Source organism: Phodopus roborovskii, unplaced genomic scaffold (assembly GCF_943737965.1).
Source record: "Phodopus roborovskii unplaced genomic scaffold, PHOROB, whole genome shotgun sequence".
Taxonomy (NCBI): Eukaryota; Metazoa; Chordata; class Mammalia; order Rodentia; family Cricetidae; genus Phodopus; species Phodopus roborovskii.
In genome coordinates, this window is record NW_026125397.1 from 23,275,053 (window position 1) to 23,293,423 (window position 18,371).

The window sequence follows — 18,371 nt, forward strand, 5'->3', positions numbered from 1 at the left end:
CGGAAGAGGCGGTGCCGGAAGCGCGGGACACGACTTCCTGAGACGGCCCCGCCGGCGGCCATCTTGGGAGGGCGTGGCGTCCTGGCGGTTCCCTTGGTTACCGAGCGTGGTTCCGGCTGCAGGCGAGTGTTTGGGGGAGGAGACCGGACGCTAGGGACGCGGACAGGCGCGGCACTCAGATAATTGCAAAAATGGCTCAGCTGCGAGATCGGGGAAACGCGCTGACCCCTCTGCTTCAAACACCGAGGTCACGGCTGGCCCCCGGGGTTAGTCACGGTGTTGGCACGTAGCTGTGCAGGTGTAATTCGGTGTGGGGGCGAGCCCGGAAGAGCCTGTGACACAGCAGTTCCGGCAGGGCCGGAAGCTGCGTGAGGCGCGGTCTCACTGGCGAGTCATTACTCTGGAGATGAAGGCGGGGGGATCAGGCTCCAGATGCCGGCCAGGGCTGCATCTCAAGAAAGAAAGCAAAAAGCAAAACAAAAAAAACAAAAAAACCTGCAACCACCACCACTATCCAAGTTCAAGATACTTTTATTACTTCAAAGTGCTCGCCTGCGCTTCCGCTTGTCCCTTCAATCCAGCTCCACGGGCTGGACTTGCCAGTTATTGAATTGATTCTCACGGCGTGGGGCTTTAGCTTACTAGGCTCTGGGTTTGTCTTAAGACACGGCTTCCCTACATTGCTTTGTCTCGCTATGTAGACCACAGGATCTTGAATTCACAGTTGAATCCTTCCGGTTTCTGCATCTGGGCATTTGAGGCCACACCTGGCCTAACTTACCAGTTTTTGGTTTGAGGCAGAGTTTCTCTACGTAGTTCTGGAACTATCTCTGTAGATCTCAAACCCAGGGCTCTGTCTGCCTCTGTCTCTCGTGCTGGGATTAAAGGCATCGCCACCACTGTCCAGCACCTACTTTGCTGTGTTAAGGTCTGTGCTTCTCTGTGTTGTTTGGGGGAGGATCTTGACATGCAGCGAAAGCTGGCATAGAGCTGTTGCCCACGCTGATGTGGGACTTGTAACGCTGCCTTTGCTTATGGGCAGTCGAGATTAACTGTCTATCCTGCCAAGATTGAAGGCATGTCCTGCCACTCCAGGAAATGCATCTTTTTGCATATTGGAATAAATGATGGCAGGTGGTGTTGACATCCTGGCTTCCACCTCTTTAACCTCTCCCGGGTCCTGGGAATCCTGGCCTTCTACCTGCTCCCTACTCCTCTCCTTCGGCGCTGTGGTTTCTCCTCAGCACCCGCCTGTCACTCTGTGCCAGCCCTCTCCCGAGCCTGTACCTTCTTAGGGAACGTTCCTGGTCTCGGGGCCTCTCTAATCCCCGGGCTCTCTCCCCGGATCGCTCTTCTCCGGGCCACCTTCACTCGCCCAGGGATCCACCTTTGACAGTGATCGCTCCTCACTGACAGCTGTCAAAAGTTGCATGTCTGCATGGTGCATGCTGGGCTGTGTCAGTGACATAGCACTTACTATAGAACTCAGACTCCTGCGCTGAATTAAAGAAACAACGTGGAGCTTTCAGCCATCAGGAGTGGTAAAAGGACAGCAGTTGTAATGGGGCCAGTGACTTCACCGACCATCCTTAATGAAGTGGCTACAAAAGCTCCAGCCCAGGACCCTGAGTCTGTCTTCGGTATGTGGGGGTTCTGAGAGGGTGCCTTTCAAAGACGGAACACCCACTTGGCTCTATGCAGTCTCTCCATCTGGCTGTTTCCAAAGAGGATCAGTTAAAGGTCACCCTCAGCAGACAAGTTCAAGGTCAGACTGGACTATATAAGACATTAACTCATGATAAATAAGCAAGAAAAATCTAGTAAACTTTTCCGGGTCCTTTCCTCAACTCTGTGACCTATCTTAACGGCAAATGGTTGAACGTGAGAAAGGGATTGTAGGAGCGTCCCGTTTGTAGCCACTTCGTAAGCTGTGGGTGACTTTGGGAACTCACTGCGTGAGATTAGCATGTAGAGATGGGACGATGGGACAACCCCACGGGACTGAGCCGTGTAAGATCTGACAGGTTCCGGTTCACAGTATCAGAGGTGGATTAAGATGGAGGACCCTCACAGGTGTCCTCCAGGGAACTGATCTGTGACAGAAACTCCATGTGTCTGCCGTAAAAAGTGAAGTCCTGAGGGAAGCAAGACTAAACAGCTCAGTTTCCCTCCAGTGGCATAACTAGCTTTTTAAAAAACAAAACCAAATGACAGAGTTGGTAGTATTTTACAGCTTCTAGTCTTGGGAGAAATGTTTTGGGTTTTTAGGGGACAGGATCTCACATTGTAACCCTGCCTGGTCTCAAACTTGCAGCAATCCTGCTTCAGCCTCCCATCAGTCTTGTTTTGCGACAGGGTTTCTCTGTGTGGCACCTGGCTGTTCTGGAACCTATTTTGTAGACCAGGCTGCCCTCAAACCCTCAGAGACCACTTGCCTTCTAAGTGCAGGGATTAAAAGTGTGCACCACCACCCAGCCAGACCGTGTTGTTTAACAGGCATTTATAATTCCTGCCCATCTTCCTCATCCAGATATGTTTTTGGTTTGCTAAGCATCAAACCCAGAGACTCACAAATGCTAGGTAATCAATCACTCGACACTGAGTTACACCTCTGGGCAAGGGGCCTTTTTTTTTTTGTTTGTTTTTTGTTAATGATACTATTGCTATCACACTTGGTATTCCCTTGTTTTCTTGAAATGAAAAGTCAACATCAGACGGGCATGGTGGTAACTAGGAGATAGAAGCAGGCAGATCACTGTTGGATTGATGCCTGCCTAGTTTACTTAGCAAGTGCCAGCCAAGATGACATCCTGAGACCCAATCTGAAACCAAAGTGAAAGCCTGCTCAGGGTCTTTGTCCAGAAGTAATTTTGCTGACCCTCTAACTCACAGCAGCCCAGGGCAGCGCTGTTTCTCACAATTCAATCTACTGTCTTGTTGCTTCTGCCTTTCCTAGCTTCTATGTGCAAGATGACTTCCAGATACAAGGACCCTTGCTACAATTAGAAGGCTGGAGAATGTAGGGCTAGTCTGGGTTACAGAGTAAACTTTGTCTCAGAAAACAAAAGGGCTGTAGAGATGGCTCAGCGGTTAAGAGCACTGGCTGCTCTTTAAGAGGTCCTGAGTTCAATTCCCGGCAACCACATGGTGGCTCACAACCAACTACAATGAGATCTGGTGCCCTCTTCAGGCCTGCGGGGATACATGCAGACAGAATACTGCATACATAATCTTTTTTTTTTTTTCTTCTTCTCCCCTGAAGACAGGGTTTCTCTGTGGTTTTGGAGGCTGTTCAGGAACTCCCTCTGTAGACCACACTGGCCTCAAACTCACAGAGATCCACCTGCCTCTGCCTCCCGAGTGCTGGGATCAAAGCCGTGTGCCACCACCACCACTGCCTACAATAAACCTAAAGAGGCGAGTCAGCAGTAAGACCTCCCTAGCTCTTGGAGACAACTTGGCTTCAATTCCCAGCACCCACATGGCTCATGACCATCCCTAACTCCATTTCTAAGAAACACAAATTGCCTCCTCCGGGCCAGGTCAGATTGTGGTGAACACACTACACACTCACACAGACACAAAAATGAATACTTTTAAATGGGGGCTGTATGTAGGTAGACAGGGGGCTGGGAGATGACCCAGCAGGCTGCACTAGCCTGAGTCTGAGTCTCAGAACCCACAGACAGGCAGGAGGCCAGAAGCAGGCATCAGATCTCCCGGAACTGAAGCCACAGGAGACTGTGAGCCGCCGTGTATGCGCTGGGAATCACATCCAGGTCCTCTGGGAGAGCAGCCAGTACCCTGTCTGATCCTTCCTGCATGAGTCTAGTATACTAAACTGTATTTTTTGTTTGCTTGTTTTGTTTTCCAAGACAGGGTTTCTCTGTGTTTTTGGAGTCTGTTCTGGAACTCTCTATCTGTAGACCAGGCTGATCTCACGAAGATCTGCCCGCTTCTGCCTCCCTAGGGCCAGGATTAAAGGCGTGCACCACCACCACGAAGCCACTAAATTGTATTGTAACTGAAAGTACCCACACTGTCAACAGTAACAACTGTTGGTGAGCCAGCTGTAAGCTGCACAGCTCTAGTTGTAGACAAGACCCTTTTTTTAAGTTCATGACTGGCTGTTTTGAGGAACGTCTCCATCTTGAATTCCCATGAAAGCAGAACTTCCCATCTCTGCGGGGCTGTCTCCAGGGCCGGGGTCCCCTGCCTCCTGGGGCCCCGCTCCCTCCTGCTCGTGTGTCTGCTCTGCGCTGCCTTTCATTTGTGTCTCTCCGTCTTCCAACTCCACGGGTTTCTCGGGGGCTGATGCTACAGCTTCATCCTCATTTTCATGCAGAAAGCTGCAAATCATGTTGGGTCTATAGGAGAAATCGTTATCCTTCATCTGCAGCCACTCTACACCATCTAATTGGGCAGGAGGTAAGAAACAGAAACCTCGGTTAAGTACTTTTTTCCTTAACTGACAACAAATGGATCACAGACCAAGGGTGGTTACGCGGGGCTGCTGGGGTATAAACTTGTACAGCCGCTACAGAAATCAGTAAGGCGAGAGGGCCACCAAGACACAGAACCATGCTAAAGATCCATCCACAGGATAAACAGATGTAGAGGAGACATAGCTTTGTGGGCCTCAAGATCATTCTGAATTGTCTTTACTTCAGGCCAAGCACCTCTAAAATTATTTTATTTTATGTCACCTTCATTTGAGACAGGATCTCACTATGTGGCCCCAAACTCAAAAAGATCTGTCTGCATCTATCTCCTGAGTGCTGGGATTAGAGCCAAGAGCCATTATCCCAGGCCTATATATTTATTTATCTATTTATTTAATATTTTGGGGATGTTTAAGACAGCTCAGCAGGTAAATGCACTTGCCATGGAAGCTTGATGTAAATTTGAATGTCACACCCTACACGGGTGACTTTACTGATCCCCAGAGCTGTCCTCTGATATCCTTATTTGCACAACCCCCAGCTGTCAATAACAATTTTTAAAATTTTAAACTTTAATTTCTTTATATGTGGAGTATGTGCATGGATACATAGATATCACATGTATGTCTAGAGGAAAAAAGTACACATGGATGTCTTCCTTAATCACTCTGCACCTGATTTTCTGAGAAAGGGTCTCTCACTGGTTCAGCTAGACTGACTGACCACTGTCCTCCTGTGTCCACCTCCCCAGGCCACTGCAGGGTGCTGAGCCATCACCCAGCACCGAGAAAGGGAGAGTCAGTGCATGCCTGTAACTCCAGCACGAAGGAGGTGGTAACAGGACGACCAGAAATTTCACCCTTACAGCCTTATCTTACAGTCTTTAAAGTGGTATACATGTACATATACAACATAATTTTATCACCTCTTTTGTTTTTTTTTTTTTTGTTTTTGTTTTTTTGTTTGTTTTTTCCAGGAGCCTGTCCTGGAACTCGCTCTGTAGACCAAGCTGGCCCCGAACTCACAGAGATCCACCTGCTTCTGCCTCCCAAGTGCTTGGATCAAAGGTGTGTGCCACCAACACCCAGCCACAATGTAATTTTATTTAGCTATAAATAAGAATTAAATTGACATATATAGAAAAATGGATGTAATTAGAACTCGCTGTTAAACAAATAGGCCAAATGAGAAAGAGAGGTATTGTACCTATGTGGAATCCAAACTTAAATATGTTTGTAGAAAGGGGATGGTGAGGGAGGCATAAACGGGGCAGGGCGGACATCAGGAGGCAATGGGAGTCTGTGGAATGAAAGCAAAAGGAGAACTCTGAGCCTGGCCTGGCCTCCCAAGTCCTGGGACTGTACTAAGAGCCCCACACCGGGGTAGTGCTCAAGTTTAACGCAGTTATCTCTATACTGTCCAAGAAATATCAGACAGCAACGTATCACCCACTGCTAAACCTACGTTCGTGTGTGTGTGTGTGTGTGTGTGTGTGTGTGTGTGTGAGAGAGAGAGAGAGAGAGAGACAGAGAGAGAGAGACACTCAGGACTTTTGTTTTGTGACAGAGTGTTTGAGCACGATCTCCCTTGCATTTGCCATGTAGGTGAACCTGGCCTTGAACTCCTGGTCTTCGGCTGCGTTCCCCCATCCTCCAAAGCACTGGGATTACAAGCATATGCCACCACATCTGGCTAGTACTAGGCATTGATGGCATTGATTCAAGGGCCTCACAAACGCTAGGCAAATGCTCTCGACCACTTGGCTACATTCCCAGCCCAGGAGCACCCATCGTCAAAGAATGGCGTGAACAAACCTATGTGCTCCTCGCCTTCCTTCTTTTCTGTCAGGAGAGTCCTCGTCATGCTGAGCCTCTTCATCGTGTGGCACTTATACTTCAACACTGCTTTATCGCTGCCTTCCGGATCCACTAGGACACAAAGTGAGCGAGCTTATTATGCCGCTCCATGCCATCGCATGAAGCACTCAGTACTTCCCATGGAGACAGCACAGCAAGGTCACATCGTAACTTATCACCGCTGTCCCACACGCAAAGATAGGACAGATGGCACTGTCACTCCAAGGAACAACAGACTCAGACACAAACAGCTGCAAGGGCAGAAACATGAAAACAGACAGATTAAAGCAACAGCAGGGTAGACTCAAGGCCTAGCACGGGAAATGGGGTCAGCAGTTCAGGGCAGTAAGTCTACAATTCCATTGCCCAAATGAAGGACCAGAATCAAATGCCCTACTCGAAGCTAGACTTGAGCGGGGATGCTCCCAATTAGAAAAACCTGCGGGGAAAAAAAAAAACAAAAAAAACCTGCTCAGATTGCTGCCTTGAACTACAACATTTCAGACTGTAGACCCAGGCAGATAAATAACGAGACTCTGGGGCAAAGATGGGAAGCCCCAGAAACATCTGCACACTGCTGTCAGGTGTGAGCGCTCGCTACATGTCAAGAGGGAACACAATGGCATCTATCCATTGGAACCATATGAAGCCCAACTATTGCTAATATTCAAACTTAGACTTTCACATGGTTCAAGCTGACCTTTTAGTTGAAGATAGCACACATTCCATTCCATTTTTATTCTCCTCCACCTCTCCTTTTATGTTTATTTTTCAGGAATGGATAAATGTGGCTAAGGCCTCACACATGGTAGGTGAATGTTCCTGAGGAGAGCTACAACCCCAGTCTCTCACTAAATCTATTTCTTTCCCTAGCTCATCAATCTACTTCTAGATATGAAGTTTGGAGACATCTTTACCTATACACACAAAGACGCACATTAAAAACATATGGTGGCAGTTTTATAGGGATGTATTCAGTGCAGTTATGAACATTAAGATAGTCACGGTTGTATAGCAATGCCCTCAGAATGCTGAGACAGGAACATCACAAGTCTGAGGTCAGCCATGGCTCCTTAGCATATGCAAAGCTATAGTTCAATCCCCAACGCCTGAGATACTCAATTTTAATATTTATTACACATATGTCTCTTTAAAAGAATTTTTTTTATGTATCTGTCTCTACGTGGGAATGTGCCCTCCAAGGCCAACCCCGAGAACTGGTATTACAGGCACTTGTGAGCCACCCAACATGGGTACTGGGAGCTGAACTCAGGTTCTCTACAGGAATAGTACATGGTTTTATCTGCTGTCATCTCCAGCCCCCTATTATATGGACTCAGGCATTATGCTGGCCTGCCTCTGTCATCTGGCAGAACGCACTCAGGCAGTACCCTGGTCAGCCCAGGGGTCCATGGTTGCATAGTCTGCACGCAGGTGCAAAGGACCCTTTAAAAGAAGACCCCGCCCACTTACGCTGTCTTTCCCATTTCCCTTGGGGAAGACAGGACTTCTCCCGTCTCGTCTCTCTGTCTCTGTTCTCCTCCCTCCCCTTCCTAATAGAACTTTCACTTAAACTCTGTCTGCCCGGCGTGTTTGTCCCTCTGCCTCGGTCAGCCTCGCCCACCATGCAACCCGCCAAGGTTCCCCACATGCTTTAATCTAAAAAACTATACATTGTGTATCTGAAGGTAGGCTTAGTGGTGAACAGAGGCTATAATCCCAGCACTAAAGAGGCATGAGAATTGTGAGTTCAAAGCCAACCTGAGCTACAGCTCATCTGATATTAAGCAACAATAAAGCAAACAAACAAACAAAACAAAAAAAACCAACACAGTAAGTTTGAAATAATCTGTACAAAAAGTTGGTCTAGCATAGCAACACTTACCACGTTCAACAGCTTCCTCAAATATAACACAGGTCCCAAGAGTGTCTGCAGGGAAATGTGAAGGCCAATTAAGAAAGCAGAAATACTCTGAAGCCACACGAAAAAGCAGCTTGTTGTCTGATACTCTCCTACCTTCATATTCCCCAGCAAACACGTAGCTGTCTACTTGCAGGATGGGCTTCTCGGTGTCAATTCCCTACAACAGGTTAAAGGACATAAAATACTATCGTCAGAAAACGCCCTTGGAGCCCAACGGTGGTGGCGCACACCTTTAATCCCAGCACTCGAAGGCAGAGGCAGGCGGATCTCTGTGAGTTCGAGGCCAGTCTGGTCTACAGATTGAGTTCCAGGACAGCCTGGACCAAGTGTAGTAAGTAGGGCACGTCTTTAATCGCAGCATCTGGAAAGCAACAAGGCAGACCATCTGTGAGCTTGATACCAGTCTAGTTATGTAGAAGACAGGGGTAGGGGGCTGGGGAGATGGAGAGCACTGGCTGCTCTTCCAGAGGTCATGAGTTCAATTCCCAGCAACCACATGGTGGTTCACAGCCATCTGTAATGAGGTCTGGTGCCCTCTTCTGGCCTGCAGGCACACATGCAGGTAAAACACTGTATGTACAATAAATACAATCTGAGAGAGAGACAGAGAGAGAGGAGGGAGAGAGGAGGGAGGGAGAGCAGGACCCAGTATGGTGGCACACTGCTGTAATCCCAGCACTCAAGAGGTACAAGTGGGAGAGTCCTGAGTTCAAGGACAGCCTTAGCTATGAATGCAGGCGATTCTGGGTTACACAAGCCCGGAACTACTGGGGAAAAGGAAAGCAGAGGGGAGAATCATGAGTTCAAGGACAGCCTTAGCTATGAATGGAGGATTCTGGATTACACAAGCCCAGAACTACTGGGGAAAAGGAAAGCAGAGGGGAGAAGGGTGAATATGATCAAGTTTATTATGTGCACGCTTAAGATCATCATGAAACCTATTGTGTGCTCCATTATTACACTTTCTTTTTTAAGGTTTCTCTGTCCACCTGCCTCTGCCTCTCACGTGCTGGCACTAAAGGCACGTGCCACATCTGGTTTTCCTCCCCTTTTTTGAAGGCTTATTTGGACTATGTGTGTGTGTGCCCGAATGAGTGTATGTATAGACCTGCGGAGGCCAGGGTGGTGGACGCCCTGGGATTCGATTACAGGTGGTTGTGAGTCACCTGATGGAGGTGCTGGGAACTGAACCCGGGACTTCTGGAAGAGGAGTAAACACTCTTTAGAGCTGAACTCTCTCTAGAGTGAAAGGTGGGTTAAGGGTGTGTACCAACATGCCTGGATGGGTTTTTTGTTGTTGTTGTGTTTGTTTTAAAACAGGTTCTATGTAGGCCTGTCCTGGAACTTGCTATGTAGACCACATTAACTCATCTCTTACTGTCATGTTGGGATGGGTGGCAGAAACTAGCCAGTTGTAATTTTTGGAGCCAGGGATTTTGCCCTAAAACTCTGATAACAATAACTTTTTCTCTTAATCTGTGTCTTCTTTTTTGTTATTGTTTGGTCGATTGGTTGGATTTTTTGTTTGTTTGTTTCTTTGTTTTGTGGGTTTTTTCAAGATAGGTTTTCTCTGTGTAGCCCAAGTTCTCTCGTGGAACTCACTCTGTAGACCAGGCTGGCCTTAAACTCATCATAGAGCTCTAGCTGCCTCTATCCCCTAAGTGCTGGGGTTAAAGTCATGAGCTACCACTACCCAGCTTTAGGCAGCTCAAGCTGGTAGAGGGATGTGTGAGGTACAGGTGTGAGCAATGAACACACACCAAAGACACTGCCTATAGTGATGAGCAGACCCTGAGTGTAGCATGTAATGCCTGGCAAGCTGTCTGCATGTCAACACTTAGGCCAGACTCTGGGTCCAGACTAGTAGTCTTGACTGTGGCCACTAGATAGGACTGAGACTAGGCCTACTAGAAAGCCAGCTCCGATCCGATTAGGTATAGCAGCTGATGAGGCTTCTGTCCTAAAACTCTCCTGAAAAGTTCCATTCAAAATGTTATATTTTGCTCTTTACTTTCTCCCCAGCACACATTCAGGCAATGAAGCAGGCATTTTCTCTACTCCTATAGGATCACCCATTACTTAATTCTTCTGGAATGATCCGTAAGCTCTGTAAGGCGGAATGAACAGATTCATCTTTGTGGACAAGCGCACCACATCATTCTTGTTTTAAGAAAAACCCGGCAATGGTGGTGTTCACCTTTAATCCCAGCACTCAGGAGGCAGAGGCAAGCCGACTTCTTAGTTCAAGGCCAGCCTGGTCCACAGAGCAAGTTCCAGGAGAGCCTGGGCTACACAGAGAAACCCTGTCTTGAAAGACGGGAGAGAAAACAGAAAAGAGACCAGAGAGGGGGACAAAAAAAAAAAAAAAAAAAAAAAATCTACAACACTCCGCAAATTCTCAGACTCACCAAAATCTTGCATTTATTCTCACATTTGGAGAGGAAGTCTGAGTCAATAATTCCTGACAACTCTACCAGAACGAACTGCTCCTGGCGGGAGAAAGAAAGAGAGAGAAGTTAGCATGGTGCACGGCCAGTGAGCACGGGGCAGAAGCGCCGCAAACGCCACCGTAACGCCGCCGCCGCCGCCGCCGCCGCGGGCCCTGGGTCGGGCCCTGGTGCAGCAGCTCTCCCGCAGGCCGCCCACACCATGGCTGCTCCGTCTAGAATGGGCAGACGCCACCCTGGGTCCTCGCGCCCGGCGTCGCAAAGCCACAGGGCTGCCGGGCCTCCGCCCTGCCGTCCGCGCCCCGGACCCCTCCCCACCCGGGGCGGCAGGCCTGCCTGCACCCACGCTTACAGCCTCCTCCTCCTCCGTCTCCCCGTCCTCGTCCTCGGCCTCCCACCGGGGATCCGCAGCAGACGCCATAGCCCGCACGCTCGGGGAAGCCACCCTGGCCACGCCCACCCGCGGGCGCCATCTTGGGTGCGGGCAGCGGCGCCCCGCATCCGGCTTCTGCGGGCAGCGGCGCACACGCGCCTCGCCAGGAAGCAAGATGGCGGCGCCGGGCTTGCGGCGCAGGACCACGGGAAGGCGCGGCACGCTCCGAGCTTCCGGGCTTGGGGGAATTTAGGTTTCTCTCCCCCGACCCCGCCTTGGAGACCGTGGCTGCCCTGAACCCAGTTAAGTAGCTGGAGATGCGCGCGACCATCTGCCTTCACCTCCGACCTGGCTGGCGTTCCGAATCAAAGCCTGGGGAAGCAATTCCAGCTACCTGCAAAGCTCGCCTGCACCTGTTACCCTTAGCAACTAAGGGGGATAAAGCAGGACGATTAGTGCAGACTCAGGGCCAGGCTGGCTCCACGGCCTCAGGTGTGTGCGTGATGAGCCCACGCTGCGACACAGCAAAAGCCACCGAACCACACCACACCAGTCTCGAACAACAAAACACAAAACCCGAGAAGCCGCACGCACCCTTTCTCTTTAAACTGGACCGGAAGTGGTTTTGTTTGGGCGCCTGGAGCCACTAGCGTCTGACTGGCTGGTATCGGTGATATGTTAATTAAGTTAGATCGGAGTTACTTTACAATTCATAATATTTAGGATTTTTTTTCCAAAGTAACACGCAAACACCACTGTGAACATTTCTGCGCGTGTTATTTCTTTGGAGAGAATGTTAGCGGCGTTGGGGACGTGAATGTAACGACACTTGTCACCATTAGTTAGAAATGAGCCGTGGGCTGTGACTCGGCAGCGGTTGCGGGGCAGATGCTAAGACTATACTTTCAGGGATCATTTCTATAGTTCGTTACTAGAGAAGTTTCTCTGACTGTGTAGAGCACCCGAAACCACGAGGAGGAGACGCAGTGTCCTCCCCTGAGCGTGAAGCCGGCTCTTAGTGTTGCTTCTTGCAACTGCTATTTGCCATTGATGATCGTTCTTCTCTCCCTCGGGAGAGGAAGAGGGGGAGGATGCAGTCTGAGTGGTTTCTTTTTAATCTTTGGTTTAACGGTAGATTGCTTTTTCAGCAGCTAACTTTCTGTGTCGGTATACATTTGGTGCAGAAGTTATAAAAGCTTTTAGATCACAGTTTTCGTTGTGTTGATCTAATAGTTGGTGGGCAAGATTATGGCGGCTGATACATAAGTAAGGGAACGCAGCGCTCTGAAGGCGTCCCTATGCGAGGGTTTGTAGACTACCTACCACGCGGGGGCGACAGGTGACTTGAGGGTGTGGTGTGCTCCTTGCTCCTTAAAAACTACATTTCCCAGCAAACACCATTGAGGTTTAAAGTTTTCTTTTAGAAGTGAACGACTTTCACTTACATAACAGTCTTGTTTTTACTTTAAACCTGCCTCTCACTTGAATGAGAAAACAAATTAAAAATGCAAGGCTGGGGATGTAACTCAGTAGAGCATTCTCCTGGTTCGACGCCAGTAGGGCGGAATGACTAAGTGCTGGATATGTAAGACATTTCAGCTGCATCACAGTGAGTTGGAAGGCTTCTCCAGATCACAAATGGCGCGCGTTTCTGCCAAGTTCCCAGGTACTGATGCCCTGGTCTAAGCACCGAGTTGAAATTCTCTATTAGATCATCTACCAAAACCATTTGCCAGCCACCATGTACAACAAAACAGTTGTGAAAATGCAACATAGTTATGTTCATGTGACTATTTCTATGTGTATCGATGTTTTTGCCTACATTATGGTCTGTCCAACACACATCAGCACAAAAATAGCTGGGTATAGTGGCATCAGCCTTTAGTCCCAGCGTTTGGGAAGAAGGGGCGTGCGAAAGGATCTCTAGGCTACACTGATTTACATAGGAAATTGTAGACCAGCCTAGGCTGCACAATGTGAGATACTGTTCAAAAAAATGAAAAAAAAAAATTAAAAGATCATAGGAGCCCTGGGTTCATCCCTAGCAATATATAAACAGGGTGCAGTAGTGCATGTCTATGATCTCTGGAGGAAGCAGGTGATTATATATATAACCCTTTAATCCCAGCACTCGGGAGGCAGAGGCAGTCCGACCTCTGAGTTCCACGCCAGCTCCCAAATCCACAAGCCACAGAGAAACCCTGTCTCAAAAAACCAAAGGGGGAGAGGAAAAAAGAAGAAAAGAGAGAGGGTTGGGGAGAGGTCATCCTCGGCTGTGTAAATGGGCCACATGTACATGAGATGAGACCCTCCCTCCCTTAACTGTTCTTTAGGGGTAGAGAAATGGCTCAGTGGGTAGGAGCACTGGCTGTTCTCCCAAAGGACCCAGGTTCAATTCCCAGCACCCACATGGCAGATCACAACTGCCCAACTCCAAGATCTGACGGCCTCACACACATATACATGCAGGCAAAATACCAATGCATTAAAAATAAAATTAGGAAAAGAAGTAGATAAGACCAGGCACATATATATCTACCAGAGAATATACCTCAGGCTGCTTACAGGGGCTGGGAAAATAGTTCTGGTAGAGTGGTTGGCATGCTCAAAACCCTAAACTTGATTTTCAGCATTTCATAAGCTGGCCAATGTGGCACATGCCTGTAATCCTAGCACTCGGGAAGGAGGTGGAGGCCACTGTGCCCTATGAGAAAGAAGAGAGAAAACACAACGGGCTCCCAAGATTTTAATGGTCTCCACATAATCAGGTCACCCACCGATCAATACGGGCTGCAGGACAAGGACTTAGGAGGCTTTTTCCTGGCAGCCTTGAGCAGGGGCAGAAGCAGCGTTTATAAGCACAAAAATCATATTTGTTGCCAAGTTACAATTTTCACCAATCAGGAATCAGAAATTAGGGACTTTCCTTGTGTGTTCCATCATTGTCGACATAGAATGTAAGCCTTTATTTAGTCCAACCAGTCAGATTCATTTGTTTCTTCTGTTGTTAGGAACAATCATACTATTTCCAGAGAAGTAAAAATGCATAATGACTACTTCTGTGGTTTAAGGAGGTTGGTCAGCCATTGGAAAGTTCTCAGCTCCCCTAAGGTTTGGAAACCTGAACTTACTTTACTGTACAGGTAAAATAGAGTCTGGAGTCAAAATGGCAGCACTTTGGCCAAGGTGCTTTTGCCTGCTCCCTTCATAGGGAGGGAATGCATGCACACGTGTTCTGAGGTGCCCCCCACTGCCTAGGAATGGTACTGCCCAAAGGTGGGCCTTCCCACATAAACGAAATAACCGAGACAATCCTCCAAGGACGTATCCACTGGGCAACCAATGTCCACAGTCCCTCTATGATCCTAAAGTATATTAAGCTGACAATTGAAAGGGACTGTTCAGTTGGAACCTTCAGCTCACCCCTGCATGGTCTGGGAAGCCCCGTTCCTGTCTCTCTCTAAACCCCGCCCACTCAGTCTCTGAACAAAGCCCAGTCCCTAATTCCTCCCCTGAAGCTGCCGCCCAAGTCTCTGCCTGGAGAGACTTTGACCATACTTGGGCACGAACCCAGCTTATGGCTGACACATCATCACCCCTTGCCTACAACCTATAAAAGTCTCCCTGTTTTATCTGTGGGTGTGGCTTCTCCAGCCTTGATTTCTGGGACTGGAGAACCCGCCAGGGAGTTGCTTTGCTCAAATGAACCTGTTGTTTCACTTTTACTATTTAGCTTGGTCTGACTTGCTACATTGGCAGAGAAATCTAAGTGGGAGGGGGCACTCTGTCTCAAAAAAAAAATAATAATAATAACAAACCTTTGTTTTAAAAAGTAAACTACTAAGGAACATGGCCTGTAGCAGGCTTTCTTGGACCACCAAATCACGGCACACAGATTTATTAATTATGAATGTTCAGTATTAGCTTAGACTTGTTTCTAGACAGCTTTTCAAAGTTTAATTAACCCATTTCTATTAATCTATGTGTCGCCCCGAGGCTCATTTACTTCCTCTACATACTGCCCACCCTGCTTCCTCTGTGTCTGGCTGGCTAGCCGGACTCCCCTTTATCTCTGCTGCCCGCTAGCCGACCCTAACCCTCCTCTGCCTAGCCATTGGCTGTTCAGCATTTTACTAAACCAGTCGGGGTGCCTTAGTCAGGCAAGGTGAAAACAGAAACACAGAGTTAAACGAGTGCAGCATGGACATCTTTACATACTTTAGCAATTATCCTGCACCATAAGTAATGATTAGTTTAAATGGTTGAGCTACTCTTCCACAGCAGCGGCTCAGCGGGTGTAGACGCTTACCATTGCAAGTCTAGCTAACCGAGTTCATTCCTGGAGTGACGCGAAGGGAAGAGCTGACTCCACGGGATTGCCCCCTGGCCTCTACACACAAGCTGTGGCATTTGTGCCCCTCCCCCCCCACACGTCACACACATATACACACAGCTTTTAAAGACTAAGAGAGAGCTCAGTGGGTAGGAGCACCACCAGTCATATCCGGTGGCCACCTGCGGCTCTAGCTCAAGGTATACATAAACTCACTCAGGCAACACACATAACTATAAATCAAAAATGAATATTCTAAAAGTCAAATAAAGTTTATTTGTATTCCGTAAGCCATAAAGCATGAGGGCTGCCAGTGGAGGAGACACTGGCAATTCAGAACAGGAAGCCACCCCCAATATAGTCAGGTACGGGGAGGTCAGAGGACTCTGGGCAAAGAGTCAGTGACCAAGGACTAGAAAAGATGTGTCAGAGACATATGTACTCAAACAGTAAGGCTTGGGGACTACACAGATGATGAGGCCAATATAAGAAAAAAGGGCTCATTTCGCGTCTGCTAGTGGAGTTTGGACTTCCGTCTTTCCTAGGATTAAGCATTGTTATTTGGAGCTCGTTTTGAGGCTTCTCCCCATCGCCATGGAGCCATTGGAGAAGTTTGACTCACGTGTGCCCCGGAAACCCCTCCAGTAAACTGAGAACAAGAGGCGTCTGGCAGTTCAGAAGCCAGAAATGTTAGCAAAGGATGTAAGAAAGCTGACCTTACCCTAGGACCAAAGAAGCTGTTTTCCACTCAACCAGGGCGTCGCCATGGGGGTGAGAGCAGAAGGAAGTGGAATCTCAGGGAGGCTCAATGTGCCTTCCCCAAGACAAGAGTCCGGGCATTACTGCCGATGCAGAGGGACCCTATAGCAAAGATGAAAATGTTTACTCGGACAGAAGAAAAACTAAGAAGTCTCAGTGGGCTGGGTGGCGGCGGCGGCGGCGCGCACCTTTAATCCCAGCACTCAGGAGGCAGAGGCTGGTGGATCTCTCTGAGTTCAAAGCCGGCCTGGTCTACAGAGCTAGTTCTGGGTTTCTCTGTGTAACAGCCCCAGAACTAGCAGAGAAACCATGTCTCCAAAAACAAACAGACAGACCCAAACAAACAAAAAAGAAGTCTTGGTGGAGATGAGTACCAGGAAAATAGTGGGCCATTTCTGCCTGCATCGTGGGTGTAATCCTTCTGAGAATGCTAGAATAGGTATTGTGAGAGCTTTAGAAGCCTTGAATTTGAGATTACATGCAGTAACTTGAAAGAATGTAACTAAAATCTGGGCTTGTCTGGTTAGAAGGCAGTAATTGGAGTAGATCTTTGCATTTTGTAGCTCACAAGAAATTTGTAATTAAGGCGATCTTAATTTTTAGTAATAAATACACAGAATAGATTAAAGGGGGGGTTGAAAATCTCCAGCCGTGAGCCTGAGAGCTCAGATGAATGGCATTGGTAACTAACATGAGGTAGCTTGCCCTAGTTGTCTGTCTAAACAGATAAAAAGATGATTAACCAGGCCAGTGGTTTACAAGGGTGGTTCCCAGAGCATTGTATTCAACATTAGCTGGGATTATGTCAAAAATGCAAATTTTCAGGCCTTACCCAAGAATACTAAATAACAATCCTGGGACGGCCTGAATTGGTGGCTTAAAATCAACAGGACATTTTGATGCTCAGTTAAGTTTTAAAACTGACTCAGACCTAGTCAGATTCTTTTTTTTTTCTCCAACAAGAATTTGGACTAGAACATATAAGAGTCAGGGTGCTGCCTGTGGGGAGGGGAGGTTGAACCTTGGCTAAAAGGAGATTATGAGTAAGCTGAACTTATGAGTAAGCAGAAGGCACGAGTAGATGGGGTGGTTGGCTCACAGAGACAGCGAGGGATGTTAACACACCCTCATGGTGAGGCGTATGCAGGCTGTGGCAGTCCAGGGGAGTACAGAAACCCAGTTTGTAAACGTGCGGGGAAGCTGCTCACTCCCATCCATCTAATCCTGCTAATCTGACCTCGTGTGGCCTTAAAATACACTTTCCAGTATTGGAGGTAGCCTAAGCTAATCTGCGTCCTTAAATCTATTTTCAAAGTTTGAATTATGAGTGTGTGTGTGTGGTGGGTTATGTGCTAGTGAGTGCTGGTGCCCGAGGGTGCCATAAGAGGGCGTCAGAGTCCCTGGAACTGGAGTCATAGGTACTGTGAAGGGCTGGGATCTGAGTTTGGGTCTTCTACAAGAGCACACACTCTTTCTCTCCACCCCCCTGAATCTACGTTCTTAAAACACACACACACACACACACACACACACACACACACACACACACGAGAGAAGATGATACGGCTCTAAAGCTGGCTGAGCAGAAATATAAGTTAATTAAAAATATGATTAATTTTTTAAGCATAAAATTTTGGGTTTTTTTTTTTTAACCATTTATTTATTATTTTGAAACCCGGCCTCACATAGCTATGTAATTGAGGCTGACCTTGAACTTAAGACCCTCCTGTTTCCAGGAATTCTGGGATTACCAATGTGTTCCAGCACTGCAGGGTTATGCAGTGCTGGGGATTGAACCAGGCAAGCATCTGCCAACTGAAACACATCCCCAGCTCTGTGTGTGTGTCTACACTGCATGCGAAGCCAAAGGTCAGCCTTAAGTGTTGTGTCTCAGAAAGCCTGTCCACCTTGCTTTTTCTTAATTTTCATTACACTTTAGTATTTGTTTGGGGGGGGGGCGTATACCACGTATACCACAGCACAGGTGTGGAGGTCATAGGTCAACTTGCAGGAGTCAGTACTCTGTTTTCGGGTCATGCATCCCAGAAATCAAACTCAGGCTGTCAGCTCTGGCTACAGAGGAGTAGAGGAGGTCCGGGACAGACAGAGCTACACAGAGAAACCCTGTCTAGAAAAACAACAGCAGCAGCAGCAACAACAACAAAAATCAAAAAGTGTGAGCCAGCTGGGCAGTGGTGGTATACACCTTTAATCCTGGGTACTGACCCAGGAGGCAG

The 18,371-nt window shown here is 48.0% G+C and overlaps 1 non-coding gene across 1 annotated transcript; it reads left to right on the forward strand.

The window, feature by feature from the left end:
- Positions 1-11,935: 11,935 nt before the first annotated feature.
- Positions 11,936-12,149, forward strand: LOC127215240 (small nucleolar RNA U3). The gene has a single exon (XR_007833927.1). It is a non-coding gene; the product is annotated as a small nucleolar RNA U3 (small nucleolar RNA).
- Positions 12,150-18,371: the final 6,222 nt, after the last annotated feature.